Genomic DNA, 15,239 nt, shown 5'->3' on the forward strand with positions numbered 1-15,239 from the left:
ATACTGTCAATTTGGTTTTCTTCTTTCCTTTTTCTTATTAGATTGACCAGTACTTTGTCTATTTTATCTGTTTTTTCAAAATACCAGCTTCTAGTCTTATTTATTAATTCAATGGTTCTTTTACTTTCGATTTTATTAATTTCTCCCTTAATTTTTAGTATTTCTAATTTAGTTTTCATCTGAGGGTTTTTAATTTGCTTGCTTTCTAATTTTTTGAGTTGCATACCCAATTCATTAATCTCTGCCCTCCTTAATTTGTTAATATTTGCATCAAGGATATAAATTTCCCCTTCAGTACTGCCTTGGCTACATCCCACAGAGTTTGGTAGATGTCTCATCATTGTCATTCTCTTCCATGAAATTGTTGATTGTTTCTATGATTTCTTCTTTGACAATTTGGTTTTGGAGAATCATATTGTTTAATTTCCAATTGGTTTTTGATTTGCCTGTCCAGGTGCCCTTACTAATTATTATTTTGATTGCATTATGATCTGAGAAGGTTACATTTATTATATTTGCTCGTTTGTATTTGTTTGCAATGATTCTATGCCCTATTACATGGTCAATCTTTGTAAATGTACCATGTGCAGCTGAAAAGAAGGTGTATTCCTTTTTGTCCCTATTTATTTTTCTCCACATATCAATTAAATCTAATTTTCCTAGGACTTCATTCACCTCTCTTACCTCTTTCTTATTTATTTTTTGGTTTGATTTATCTAGATCTGAAAGAGGAATATTTAGATCTCCCACTATTATGGTTTTACTATCTATTTCCTTCTTGAGCTCTGCCAGTTTCTCCTTTATGAATTTGGATGCTATACCACTTGGTGTATATATATTGAGCAGTGTTATTTCCTCATTGTCTATACTGCCTTTAATTAGGATGTAATGACTTTCCCTGTCTTTTTTAATCATATCTATTTTTACTTTGGCTTTGTCAGAGATCATAATAGCCACTCCTGCCTTCTTTTTTTCATTTGATGCCCAAAAGATTTTGCTCAAACCCTGAACCTTAAACTTGTGTATGTCCACCCGCCTCATATGTGTTTCTTGTAGACAACATATGGTAGGATTTTGGTTTCTGATCCACTCTGCTATTTGCTTCCGTTTTATGAGCGAGTTCATCCCATTCACATTCAGAGTTACAATTATCAGTTGTACATTCACTGACATTTTTGTATCTTCTCCTAGACCCACCGCTTCTTCTTCTTACACTATTTTCTTTTAAACCAGTGGTTTGCTTTGAGCCAGTATCCCTTATCCCCTCCCTTGATTGACTTCCCTTTCTGCCTCCTCCCTTGTTATTCCCGTCTTTTTGTTTTTTAAAGGCCTAATTAATTCCCTCCCCCTTCTTCCCTCCCATTTTTGACCTCCCCACTCCCCTGCTCCCTTTGGTTTGTCCCTTCTGACTTTCTCAGTAGGGTTAGATAGAGTTTTTTATCTGAATGGATAATAAAGCTACTCTTCCCTCTCCGGGTTGATTACACTGAGAGTAAGGTTTGATTATTCCCTCTTAATGCTCTCTTCCTCTCCTTCTTATAATAGTATTTATCTCCTCCCCTTCCCATGTCCTCTTTGTGTGTAATAGAATATCCTATTTTTCTTATTTACTCAGATTTTTCTTGGTGTTCCCTATTATTCCCCCCTTCTTTCCCATCCCCCATGTCATCTTAGACCATTGAGTATCCTATCCTCTCCCTATGAATTTTTCTTCTGGTTGCTATAATAGTGAATAGAGTTCGCTACAGAGAATTATACATAGCATTTCTCCACATAGTAATACAGATAATTAGATCTTATTTAAGCCCTTAAAGAGTCAAATTTAAAAAATTTTAAGTTTTCTTTCTTTTCCCTCTGTTTCTTATTTACCTTTCCATGTTTCTCTTGATTTTTGAGGTTGGGTATTAAACTTTCCATTTAGTCCTGGTCTCTTTTGTGCAAAAACTTGGAATTCTTCAATTTTGTTGAATGCCCATACTTTCCCCTGGAAGTATATAGTCAGTTTCGATGGGTAGTTGATCCGTGCCTGAAGGCCCAGCTCTCTTGCCTTTCTGAATATCGTGTTCCAAGCCTTGCGGTCTTTTAGCGTGGAGGCCGCCAGATCCTGTGTGATCCTGATTGGTGCTCCTTGATATTTGAATTGTCTCTTTCTGGCTTCTTGTAAGATTTTTTTCTTTTACTTGAAAGCTCTTGAATTTTGCTATTATATTCCTTGGTGTTGACTTTTCTGTGTCCAGTGTAGAGGGTGTTCTGTGGATCCTTTCAATGTCTGTATTGCCCTCTTGTTATAGAACTTCAGGGCAATTTTGCTGAATAATTTCTTTAAGTATGGAGTCCAAGTTTCTATTAATTTCTGCCTTTTCAGGAAGACCAATGATTCTCAAATTGTCTCTTCTCGACCAGTTTTCTTGGTCTGTCACTTTCTCATTAAGATATTTCATGTTTCCTTCTATTTTATCAGTCTTTTGACTTTGTTTTATTTGTTCTTGTTGTCTTGAGAGATCATTGTGTTCTAATTTTTCAATTCTAGCCTTTAAGGACTGGTTTTCGGCTATAATCTTTTGGTTTTTGGCTATAATCTTTTGGTTTTCCTTTTCAATCTGGTCATTTCTGGTGTTCAATTTGCTTATCAGTTCATTTGATTTCTGAGCCTCACTTTCCAATTGCAAAATTCTGCCTTTTAAGCTGTTATTTTCTTGGCAGATCTCTTCCATCTTCTTCAACATCTCATTTTTGAACTCTTCAATAGCTTGTGACCAGCTTTCATTTTTTTGGTAAGGTTTGGATATGATTACTTGTTTGTCCTCTGTTGTCTGGATTTTCTCTGTGTAAAAGTTGTCGAGTGTTCCAGAGTTTTTCTTGATAATCTTTTTCTTCTTCTGGAGTTCTTTGCTTGCCATTGTTAGCCCCGCCCCTTTTCAGCTTTGTCTTCACACTCAGGGTCTGCCTGCACTTTCTAAGCTCCCGGGAGCTCTGGTCTCCTTGTCCTCGGGGTCAGGCCTCCTGGTAGACCCCGGTCTACCCCTCTGCCCGAGGCTCCTTCATCAGTCTCAGGGGCTGCTTCCACAGCCGCACTCTCGTCTGCTCAGGGTCCTCACTCGAGGTCCAAGCCTGGGCTGGAGATCTTTATTCAAGCCTAAGGCACTGTCTTCACCCGCACAGACGCTTCAATGCTGCGCCCTGTTGTGGGGTTCCTTCGTTCGTCTGGGCTCGTTTTTATTTCCCCTTGAGGAGTCCTGTATGCTTCGGTTAGGAGAGATCGAGCAGCTGCTCCTTACTCTGCCGCCATCTTAACCGGAAGTCCTCTAAAAACGCATATGGAATTTAATTACAAGGAACATATTTCATTTCTTTAAGAAAAATAGTAATTTTAAGACTACTAGGTTTCCAGAAGTACCAAGATTCAGCAGCATTTCTGTGCAGCTATGACATTTGGTTTTAGAACTCTGATCTAAAAGCAGCAACAAAGTTACATAAGTAAAAGGAAATGTTTGCCCTGAGGGTTTTGGTAAGATGATCAATCTAAAGTGGTTTGTGGATGTTTTTCTTTCTAATCTTCCCACATATATATTTTTTCTTTTCATTTATTGTGTATGACAGTTCAAAACAGTTGTGCCTCTTGTTTTTCTTGTTTCTTAACTTCTTAAAACAGAGCAATAGCCTTACCTACCTCAAAATCTAAATATCCACATTTCTTAGATAATGGATGCCTATACACTTTGTATATATATATTTTGGAAAATGTATATTTTTGGCTTGAAATGTTTTCTTGGCCTCATTTTATATAAAACGCATAGCTGCCAACTCTGGAAATCACATTCTAAGTAATAACTAATTCATTTGATTTTTAAATTTATATCTTCTCTTTTTGTTTTCATATAGACTTCATTTCCTATAATACTGAGTGACAATTACTTAAAATGACAAATTGGGTAGGGGCAAGGGTGGGTTGGGGCAGTTTGAAAAATAATTAACCAAATTAACAGAATTCAATAGTATGTACCTGTAGTTCTATATTTTTGCAAAGGAAGGGAGGGGCTGCATTTTCTCATTTTCCATGTCAAGCTTGGCCATTGCAATTAAAATGTTTGCTTTCATTTTTTTCCCATTCCATTTACATTATTACATTGCAGGTTTGTTACTTATATATTGTTTCCCTGGATCTACTTACTTTACTTTTGCATCATTTTATATATCTTCCCATGATTCTCTACTGTTTTCACAGTCATTGTTTCATATATAGTTTGTTAGCATTTCTACATCTGTGATATTTCCTGTCCTTTTTTGCTACAAAATATTTCCAGTTCATTCCTGCTATAAATATTCTTATTCAGTGTAACTTGGCTCAAGGCTGGCTTTTTTCTCAAGGTTTTTTATTTTCCACAAAATAATATCAAGAATAGTAATAGCAGTGGCTGATGAATAAGCACAAAGAACTTTGGAAAATCTCTTAGAGTTAATTTTTCTTCTAGCATAATGAACCTAGGCCTGGGAGAGATCTTTGGCTTTTATTTTTTGAAAAGATTGATTCCCTAACTTCATTGTAATTCTTTAACAATGTACAAGGTCACAAGTTTTCCCCTCTTCCTTTCCTAAGGTTGGTCCATTTCCTTATCAGTGAGCATATAGAAGCACTGGCCATCATTCTCCTATACTGGGTCTTTTATTATAAAAGAACAGGGTGTGAGCTTATGCCTACTTGGTACTTATCCAGAACAAATTTTTTTCCCCCTTGTTTACCAATTGACTTTATTCAGGGGAATTTTCTTGTGAATCAAAACTATAAGTGGATTTTGAAACCACATGCTGTGATAGCAAATACTAAATGAAGTCATCAACATTTAAAAGTTTTTCTGTAGTTTCTAAGATTCTTACTCATTTAAAAATCCTTTAGGTTATAAGAATTAAAAATTAAGGTTGGACTAAATATATAAGAATGTGGTCACTGAAATTAATATATATCAAGTCTAATTACTTTTTAGCAGTATTTATTTATAAAATAGAGGGAAATAGTGAATGTAGAGAAATGAGAAAGAGGGTAGAGTAAGAAATCTAGCTTAATGAGCTAAATATCTTCTCTGGCACCTGGCTTTGCTCTGACAGGGCTCCAGAAGGCCCAGAGGTAAATTAGGTATCACCCATGTCCAAGAGGGAGACCTATCTGGTAATCTTTCTGGAAGCCAGGAAAGGAAGGTCAGCTTTTTCCATTCACCAATCCAAAGTCCAAGGGGAGAGATCCAAGATCAGTCAGAAGCAGTCTAAGGTCCCAAGCCAGAAAAAACTGGTCTTTATAACTATATATATTTAAAAGTTCATGTTCTTCAAAATATATATTTTATATTTCTTTATAACTATATATATGTATATAAAAGGTCATGTTCTGTTGTTTCCACCTTTATAACAAGGTCACTATAACAAGCCAGAAAGAGCTGGTCACAGGAAGTTGCAACTACATTTAAAGATCCTTCTCTATATATTTAAATAACATTTAAAGACCCTTCTTTGCCTCGCTTCCTGTGCCTTCCTTCCATTTTATGTGGACCAATTGTAGTTTATAAATTTTCTTAGGACTGTCTAGGGGGCAGTGAGTCGTTTCTGAGTTGTCACCCACTTTAGCACACCCACTTTATAGCATGTGGGTTGTGGACCTCCCCCCACTTAAGTGTAAAGTGGGGGTGTATATGCTTCTGGTGATTAAATCTAAAAGTAGGCAGGGGAAAGTTAATCCCATCTTCACAAGGTTGGTATACAAATTTTAACTTACAGACAGAAACATTTGCTTAATTGTTACCTGAGGTTAATGACATTTGTCATCAGGGAGCAGGTAGAATAAGAATTCTAAGATAATGAGATGGCAAAAAGAGCAACCTGAGGGCACCACAGGCAGAATGGTACCCTGAAAAGAATATGGGTTTAGGTAAATGACTTGGGTTCAAATTCCGACTCTGCCTCTTATTTTCTGTGAAACCTTGTTGTATACCTCACTCTGCAATTGCCAACATCAGTTTCTATATCTCTAAGATTAGATTTTTACCTCAGACCAATGTACAAAGGTGAGCAATAATGGCACAATAAAGAACATTGCTCAAAAAGTAACAAGAGGGGGAAGGTAAGGAATGAAAGGGATTGGACGGGACCTTTTGAGAGCTAGGTAGATAGAAGAACTGCAATACATAGGTTCTTTTTATAAAAATTTAGAATATTTTTCCATGATTGCATGATTCCCTCCCTTCTGTCCCCCCTCTTGGAGCTGACAAGCAATTCCACTATTTCCATGTCATTCATATTTGCATCAGAGTGCTCTTTTAACATCAAAATCCCAATCATATCACCATTGAACCACGTGATCGATCATATGTGTTTCTCCTCCCACAGTCCTTCCTCTGGATGTGGATAACGTTCTTTCTCATAAGTCCCTCAGAATTGTCCTGGGTCATTGCATTGCTGCTAGTACAGAAGTCCATTACGTTCGATTTTACCACAGTGTATCAGTCTCTGTGTACAATGTTCTTCTGGCTCTGCTCCTTTTACTCTGCATCAATTCCTGGAAGTCATTCCAGTTCACATGGAATTCTCCAGTTCTTTATTCCTTTCAGCACAATAGTCAATACATATGTTTTTAAAAAATGAATAAATAACCCTTACCCTCCAAAGAAAAGAACATTTCCATATACAAAGTTAAAAAGAAAAATAATATAATGCCATAAGGGGTTCCTGAAAATGACATTTACCTGTCAGAGAGAAAATGATGGTTTTTGATTAATCTTCCCCAAGGAAGGTGCAGTTTATTCCAAAATAATCATAGCAGCATTTTGTGGTAGCAAACAAAAGACTATGATATGAATAAAGTGAAAATATTATAGCAAGAAATTATAAATATGAGGAATTCAGAAAAATATGAGCCCAATATGAGGTGAAAGAGATGGGACCAAAAGATTAGAACAATGAAGGTGAAGTTATCTATAAAAGGAAGTCAAAGGCTGGAGTAAAACCCACTTAGTCTGTCAATAAACTTGCTTGAAGTGCTTACTGTGTGCCAGGCACTATGCTAAGTGCTGGGGATAAAAATACAAAAAAGAAACAGACTTTGCTCTCAAGAATCTTAATCTATATTGAAGCATGACATAATGCAAAAGACGGCTGACAAGGTGAGAGAAGGAAGCCCACCTGGGTGGCATGAGGAAGGCCAAAGAGGTCCAGTCCAGTGAGAAATTAGTTGCCCTCTAATCAGAGAAGGCAGGCTCTGATGAGGTGTGAGAGCCCAGGCTGATAGAATCTTTCAGGAGGATGAGATTCCCAGGGACATGATAGAGAAATTCAAAGGCCTCCAAAGGAGGGCAGTTGGGTAGGTATTGAAGAGATGACTGGCTGTGGCATCCTTCTCTAGTGAAACTTTTCAAAAATAACCCTAACTATTATCTCAGTAAAGGTAAGGGGCTCCTTGGACAAAAACTTATTTTTTCTTCAAAAAGAATGTTTGAGACCAGACAGGAGGAAGGGTAGTAGTTGAAGAAATAACTAAAATAAGAACAAAGAGAATAAAAATTATTCTGCTAATGGTTTGTATACTGCATAGATTTAGACCTGAGAGGATAAGAATCTGAATTAAAGAGGAAGAATTGATGGGATAGCATAACTGAATGTGAATGATTAAAAGGGCAAAATGTAGATGAATTGCTTTTGGCAACCTCCTGGCTTTAAGTTTTCTGGATTCTTAAAATGAAAAGTTTTAAAGGGATTTTTGGGATAGGTCTGGAATGTCCCACCCCATGTCTCCAGGAGGGCCTAAATTTCCACCTTCATAGGTCCAAATGACTGGGGTGCCACCCACTTGCCCTGATATCTTCAAGAGGGATATTTGGGCTGGAATCAACTAATTGAAATGTAGAGGTATGATTCTTTTTGGTGGGGCTTAGGATAAAAAGCCTCTTTTCCCACTTGGGGATAGGAGACAGAGTTCTAACTCTGGTCTGGAGGCTGATTAACAGTTAAATCTCAATTTCAATTCACCTCCCACCAAACATTACAGATACCTAACAAACATTTATCAAGGGTAGCAAGTAAAAAAACAATAACGAAAAACAGTAAAGTATCCAATACTGTCTTACCCCTTTGTCCCACTGCCTGGAATGTACTTCCTCTTTCCCTTTATTAGAATCTCTAGGATTCCTTCAAGGGTAAACTAAAGGGTACCCTGCAATTTCCTGTCTTTCCTGCTAGTAGGGTTCTCTTTCCCTCCCCAAATTACTTTGCATTTATTTGCATTTAAATCCTGTTAAACTACTCCTAATAGAAAGTAAGCTTCTTGAAACCTTGGGCTATTGTTAATTTTTGTCTTTTTGTAATCCTGCCTATCACTTAGTTGAATAAATGCTCTTTCAGTTGAATAAGGTGCTAAAAATAAGTTTGTTTATATAGCACTTCAAATCAAACATTGAAAAGCATACTACTTAAAAAGCATTTTACATAAATCATCAAGGGACTCTTTTTTTTTTTTTCCATTTTTTTTAAATCCTTAACATTTGTGTATTGACTTATAGGTGGAAGAGTGGTAAGGGTGGGCAATGGGGGTCAAGTGACTTGCCCAGGGTCACACAGCTGGGAAGTGGCTGAGGCCAGGTTTGAACCTAGGACCTCCTGTCTCCAGGCCTGGCTCTCAATCCACTGAGCTACCCAGCTGCCCCCTCAAGCAACTCTTCAAAATAATAGGAAGGAAAACATTTGCAGCCAGGAAAATTGAGGCTAAGAAATGGACTTATCCCAGATCACATTGATAACAAGTACCAGTTAGTATTCAAATTAAGGATCTGACTAAATGCTCACTCTTTCTCTCTCCCTATGTCCCTCTCTCCCTCCTTTCCTTCCTTTCTCCTTTAGTCTCTGTCTCTCTCCCCTCCCTCTCCTCCTTCCTTTGTCCCCCCACCCATTTCCCTTCTCCTTCTTTCTCCTCCAGGAGAAAGCTGCCCTCACTAATGCTCTTTCTACTAGAGTGCAAATATTAATTGACCTTCAACATATTTCAATAGCAAAGGACTGTATAATGCAGTTACAATCACTGGGGGAAATGGACAAATTCAGCCAAGTAATTTTTTTTAGGGTGTTGGGGAGAGGGACTTAAAATATATGCATGCCGGTGAAGTTGATTTTCAATGTTATCTTAACCTCCATCAGTTAGAAACAGATGTGTATGTGTATATTATGTTTTATATTTGTTATTGAACTGGCTTAGTTAGGATTTGTTTTTTTATTTCATTCCCTTGGGTTATCACTTGAATCCAGCTGTTCCTTTTAAGATGTGTATTCTAAAACATAAAATTCAAGAAACTCCTTCAAGTTCAGACATCAAGAATAGGTGGTCAGTTCCAATTTAATGATATAATAAAGAAGTGAATTAAACTCGCTTTAATCTGATGGATTTAGAATATGGGTTTAAGGAAAATAAATGAGTATATTGTTGTGTGGTAAAATTGGAAAGTTTGTTAAGCTGAATATAAATCAGAAGACTTTTCCAGGAAGGTAGATTTCAATTTTTGGTCATTGTGATAAATAGAACCAAGGAGAAGACAATTTCCCCCCACATTCCCACTGACAGATAGATAATAAACTCTCTAGGGGAGTGGTTCCCAAACTTTTTTTTGGCCCACTGCTCCCTTTCCAGAAAAAAATATTACTTAGCCCCCTGGAAATTAATTTTTTAAAAATCTTAATAGCAATTAATAGGAAAAACAAATGCACCTGTGGCCATCACCGCTTCCCTGGATCGCTGCAGCACCCACCAGGGGGCGGTAGAGCCCACTTTGGGAATCACTGCAAGTCTAGAGGATGAATTGTTCTAGCTTCCTTTTTGCACTCTAAAACCTGACTGGTACTCCTGGGAATACCTTAGTCTGGAAGCTAGTTTCATTCTTTTATAGGAGCAGAAACAAACACATCAGAGTAAATATATATGCAGAGGAAAGGAAGGGGGGGGCAAGATAGAAGTGAGGTTTAATCATGGCAGAAAAGCATCAATGTATTTTTTTAAAAGATGGTACAAAAAGGAAATAATTTGTAATTTTACATAGATTTAAACTTTCTTTCCTTCCTTCCCCTCTCTGTTATCCCCTCTCTTCTTTCATTTCCTCCCTTCCTTTTTAAAATACTCAATATCAGTTTCATCTGTATATAGGACATCTGCACTTTGATATCTTGCAAGAAATACATTCTTCTTTCCACTTTAAGTACCTGGACCAACTCAATTGATTTACAGTTATTACTTTCTAAAGATCTGATTTTCCTAGTTTGATCCTGACTCTTGAGCAGAATCTTCTTTGTTTAGCCATCCTTAGTACTAGACACACCTGCCCAAGATCCAGATCTTGGGACTTATTCCCAGCTCAATCCTGGGGCATGTTGGGATTTAACGCTTGAATATTGCAATGAATTCAGACGTGAGAAATTGAGTCAGAATTGCCCAGATAGGGTAATGACATTATTTCCCTTCCCTCCAGGAGCTCCCTGCATTCTCTGAAGGATGCAATTTCTTTGCAGAAGGAAAAAGTCTTAAGAGAAGTATGATAGTTATCTTGAAGGATTTTTGGGAAGGTGATATGTGAGAGAAAATTTTGCCACTGCCCTATAAGGTAGAACCAGGAGGGCTTTTTCATTTTTTAAGTTGTCCAAAAGTAGAAGGGGATTCCTCAGGAGTGTCTGTTTCCTTTTGAAGGAAGTATTCAAATAGATGAGAATATCAGGTATTCTGAATCTCATAATCTGAGAATCTCAGGAAAAAATCTGGACTAGAATGAACTAGACCAGTGATGGGCAAACTTTTTAAAGAGGGGGCCAAAGGAAAGGAAATGCTCATCTGTCAGTCTGTTTCTAAGGCACCTCTTTCCAAGTATCATTGTATTATATCCTACTTGTATTCATCAGATTAGGAATCATGTCCTGTGGCCAGAGAGAACATTTCAGGGGGCCACATCTGGCCCTCAGGCTGTAGTTTGCCCATCACTGATCTAGAATATTCTTTCTCTTGCCAGTAGTCAGCATGTTTTAGTAGGAAGAGTGTTGGGTTTGGAGTCAGAGGACTTGGGAAGTAGCAGAGTCAGGCTTTCCACTTACCTGTGGGACCCTGATTTATTTATTTTTTTAAATATTTTTTCATTTTTCCGTGATTGATTTTCTTTCCCTTCCTTCTTCCCTCCCTACTCCTGGAGCTGATAAGCAATTTTACTGGGTTGTACAAATATTATCACTTGATACCTATTTCCATATTATTCATTACTTGTGGGACCCTGAGCAGTTAACTCTAGCTCTCTGAATCTCAGTCCCCCCCAACCCTTTTTTGGAACCCTTACCTTTTGTCTTAGAATTGTTACTAAGTATCATTTCCAAGGAAGAAGAGCAGTAAGGGCGAGGCAAATGAGGTTAAGTGATTTGCCCAGGGTCACACAGCTAGGAAATGTCTGAGGCTAGATTTGAACCTAGGTCCTTACATCCCTGGGACTGGCTCTGTATCTATGGAGCCACCTAGCAGCCCCAGTTCCCTTATTTGTAAAGAGAGAGTAAAGACAACCTCCATCCCTTCTAGCACTTAGTTCTTAAGATGAGATAGGTGGATGCAAATATGTTTTGCTTTTTCTCCTCATAGCCTCCCCTATATTGCACAGGTAAAAATTATTTTAACATCTGATTTAGGTGATCTGTTAAAATTTGATCCTGCAAAAGTTACTTTAAGTAAGAACTTTAAGTAATTTATGCATAACATAACTGCCGTTTCTTTGCTACAGTCAGAATAAAGGTTAAGTTGAATTATAAAAGTGTAATTATTAAGAAGGTATTATTTTTTATTTATTTAAATTTCATTTAATTAAGAGAATTTTTCCATAGTTACATGATTTATGTTCTTTCCCTCCCCTCCTTCCTCCCTCCCACCTCCTATAGCCAAAACACAATTCCACCAAGTTTTACATGTGTCATTGATCAAGACCTATTTCCATATTATTGATTATTGCACTAGGGTGATCGTTTAGAGTCTACATCCCCAATCATATCCCCATCGACCCATGTAATCAAGTAGTTGTTTTTCTTCTGTTTCTACTCCTACAGTTTAAGAAGATATTTTTAATGAAATTATTAAACATTGAAGTTGAAATTTCCAGGATATAACTTTAAAAATCTATTGATAAGTTTTATTTCAACATATTATAAACCCTAGATATGCTGAGAATCGTCTCCCACAATATACTATATATATATATATATTTTTTTTTTTTTTTAACCCTTGTACTTCTGTGTATAGTCTCATAGGTGGAAGATTGGTAAGGGTGGGCAGTGGGGGTCAAGTGACTTGCCCAGGGTCACACAGCTGGGAAGTGGCTGAGGCCGGGTTTGAACCTAGGACCTCCTGTCTCTAGGCCTGACTCTCACTCCACTGAGCTACCCAGCTGCCCCCTATACAATATATTTTAATTTCATTCAGTAACTTTTATTAAATCCCTACTATGGGTGTAATGACAATAAAACAAATGAAAAGTTCCTTTCTTCAAGGAGCTCCCTGCATTCTCTGAAGGATGCAGCTTCTCTATAGAAATAAACAGATCTGTTGAGGAAGGAGGGAACACTAGCAGGCCAGTAAAGGAATAATGCAACTGATGGTTTTTGCAATCTATGTTTATGCAGTATGTGTGAGGGAGGATTTGTACCTAAGGTCTTTCAGATTCCAAGGTGAACCCTTTCTCTGTTAATGGTATGCTGCCTCTCTAAAGGATGACACATGTTATGTTTGGAGCTATGAAATATATCCAGTCAGATATAGGCATTGTGTTGGTTGGTTTTACTGACTTGCTTTTTTCTTTTGAGATGGCAGAGAGGGGCAACATATTTGGGAAAAAGACCTTATAAATCAAAAATAGTGTGCCAAGCACTTTGGGGATCATGAATAGAGCCATCAAGGATAGATTTAGTCTCCTTTCCAGTAAAATGGCAGCATTTCATTGTGGTTTCAGAACTAGAGAGTAGAGGTCAAAGGGTACTCAAGAAGGTGGCCAAGGAATCAATAGAAGGAAATACAGCTGGAGGACTTGGCCTGATATACTGAACTGCATGTGGGACTTCTCTAGTCTGGACCTTGGGAACTTAGGATGGAAATTTTGTATTCTGTTTGTATCTAGAACTTAGTATTAGTTTTAAAAAGATGCTTGTTTACTGACTTATTAAAAGGATAGTGGTGTCAAACTCAAAGGGGATTCCTAATCCATACATAAGGATTCCTGCATAATAACTTAGTTTAAAAAATTTATTTTTTATTTTTCAGTTATATAGAAACACTTTTTTTTTTGTTTTTTGACATCCTAAATGTCAAACTTTCTCCTTCCTTACACCTCCCACCCCCAGGTGGTGAATAGTCTGATATAGATTATACCCATGCTTTTCTTGTGATATATATTTCCATATTGCTCATGTCATGATAGAAGGCACATATCACACATACAGTAGAAGTTTCATGAAGGAAATATAGTGCAAGATGACATACTTTGCTCTGTATTCCAACAGGTCCTTCACTTGGCCGTGGATAGCATTTTTATCATGAGCCCTTGTGGTTACCTTAGCGACTTGCTTTTCTGATAATAGTTTAGTCCTTCATAGTTGATTATCATATAATAGTTCTGTTACTGTATACATTTTAACTTAGTTTTAAAATGGAATGTTATCTATATTTTTTAAAATAAGTTTTATTGATATTTTCTGTTTCTTACATCAAGTAGTTATCCTAAGTATTATTAAAATGCTTGAGTGAGAAATCCGATGGTGTGTTAGTCTTGATTGACTGACGTGTGTGTTAAGCTTGGCTGGGCTTCCCTCCTCCCAAGCACTGAGAGCTTCACAGAGTTTATTATCTCTGATGGTATGGAGAACAGAGATGGATAGGAACCAGAATTCAGATAAAGGATTCTTTGGGGTTGGGTATAGACCGTGACGGGCAAACTATGGTCTGCGGGCCAGATGCGGCCCCCTGATATGTTCTATCTGACTGTGACATTATTCCTAATCTGACAAATACAATGACTGGATACAATACAATGAAACTTTGAAAGAGTTGCCTTGGAAACAGACTGACAGATAAGTATTTCCTTTCCTTTGGCCCCCTCTTTAAAAAGTTTGCCCATCATGGGTATAGACCGTTTGCCAGGGCTAAAAGTCCCCTCTGAACTCAGCTCTCTGTCAGGGATACAACAATGGCGGATAGCTTCGGGTTTGGCTTCACCGAGGCTTGATAGAGTTGTCTCCCCAAATTCCCCTCACACCTTCAGCCTGATCCAGGTATTCCCAAGGAAATCTAATCTGACTGGGTATCTCTCAAAAAGGGGTGCTTTATTATGACAGGATCAAGGGAGGGATAGGATAGTGGAATTGGGAAACCCTCTTCCAACCCATAAGAAGTTTGGGGTCTGTGGCCTATGCCATGCCAATGGCTTTGGCCTCAAACGTTCTTCTCCCTTCCTCTATTTCTGTCAGCTAACCCTAACTAATTGTCATTGCAGGCAGCAAGTGTCTCTCTAGCTGCCACAGCACAGGGTAGAAGGTCTTCAGGCTGGCTCAGCCAGCTTTCCAGGTCGAAGACCCCTCCAGCTGCTGCAGATGCCTACTCAGCCTCTTTGGCATTGTTTAGGAGAAAACAGGAACACTTTCGGTCTTCAAGGCACGAGGGAAAGATAGGGAAAACCCCAGGTGTCCTAATGTTGAATCCTGAGGTGAGGCAAAGCCCTCTGTCCTGCACCAAGCCCAAAGACAAGCCCCTCCTCCCCAGTTCTATTTCCCACAAGCCTCTGTTGCTCCTTCCAGTTGTCACACCTGCCCTTCAAGCTTCCTTGCAACATTACAAAATCTCCTCTGTGCCAAACTTCCTACAGTATCCTTCCCTTCTCCCAGAGAGTCATCTCATATAGTATTTTTTTAAACATTTATTAATATTTATTTTTTAGAAAAGTTAACATGGTTATATAATTCATGCTCTTACTTTCCCTTTCTCCCCGCCCCAGCTCCCCCCCCCCATGGCTGATGCATATTCTCACTGATTTTAATAGTATTTTTAATAATAAATAAGATAGTATAACTTAAAATAGTAAAAACTTAAAAATAGTGCAATTCTTTACATTTAAAAAGACCTACATATGATCGAGGATGTAGACTCTAAATGATCACTCTATTGCAAATATTAATAATATAGAAATAGATCTTGATCAATGATACATGTA

The 15,239-nt window shown here is 37.8% G+C and overlaps 1 protein-coding gene across 4 annotated transcripts in view; it reads left to right on the forward strand.

The window, feature by feature from the left end:
• The window catches only part of AKAP12 (A-kinase anchoring protein 12), a 153,663-nt gene that overhangs the window by 23,002 nt on the left and 115,422 nt on the right, over window positions 1–15,239 (forward strand). The window lies entirely within an intron of this gene.

The sequence above is a fragment of the Gracilinanus agilis genome, chromosome 4 (assembly GCF_016433145.1).
Source record: "Gracilinanus agilis isolate LMUSP501 chromosome 4, AgileGrace, whole genome shotgun sequence".
Classification (NCBI taxonomy): domain Eukaryota; kingdom Metazoa; phylum Chordata; class Mammalia; order Didelphimorphia; family Didelphidae; genus Gracilinanus; species Gracilinanus agilis.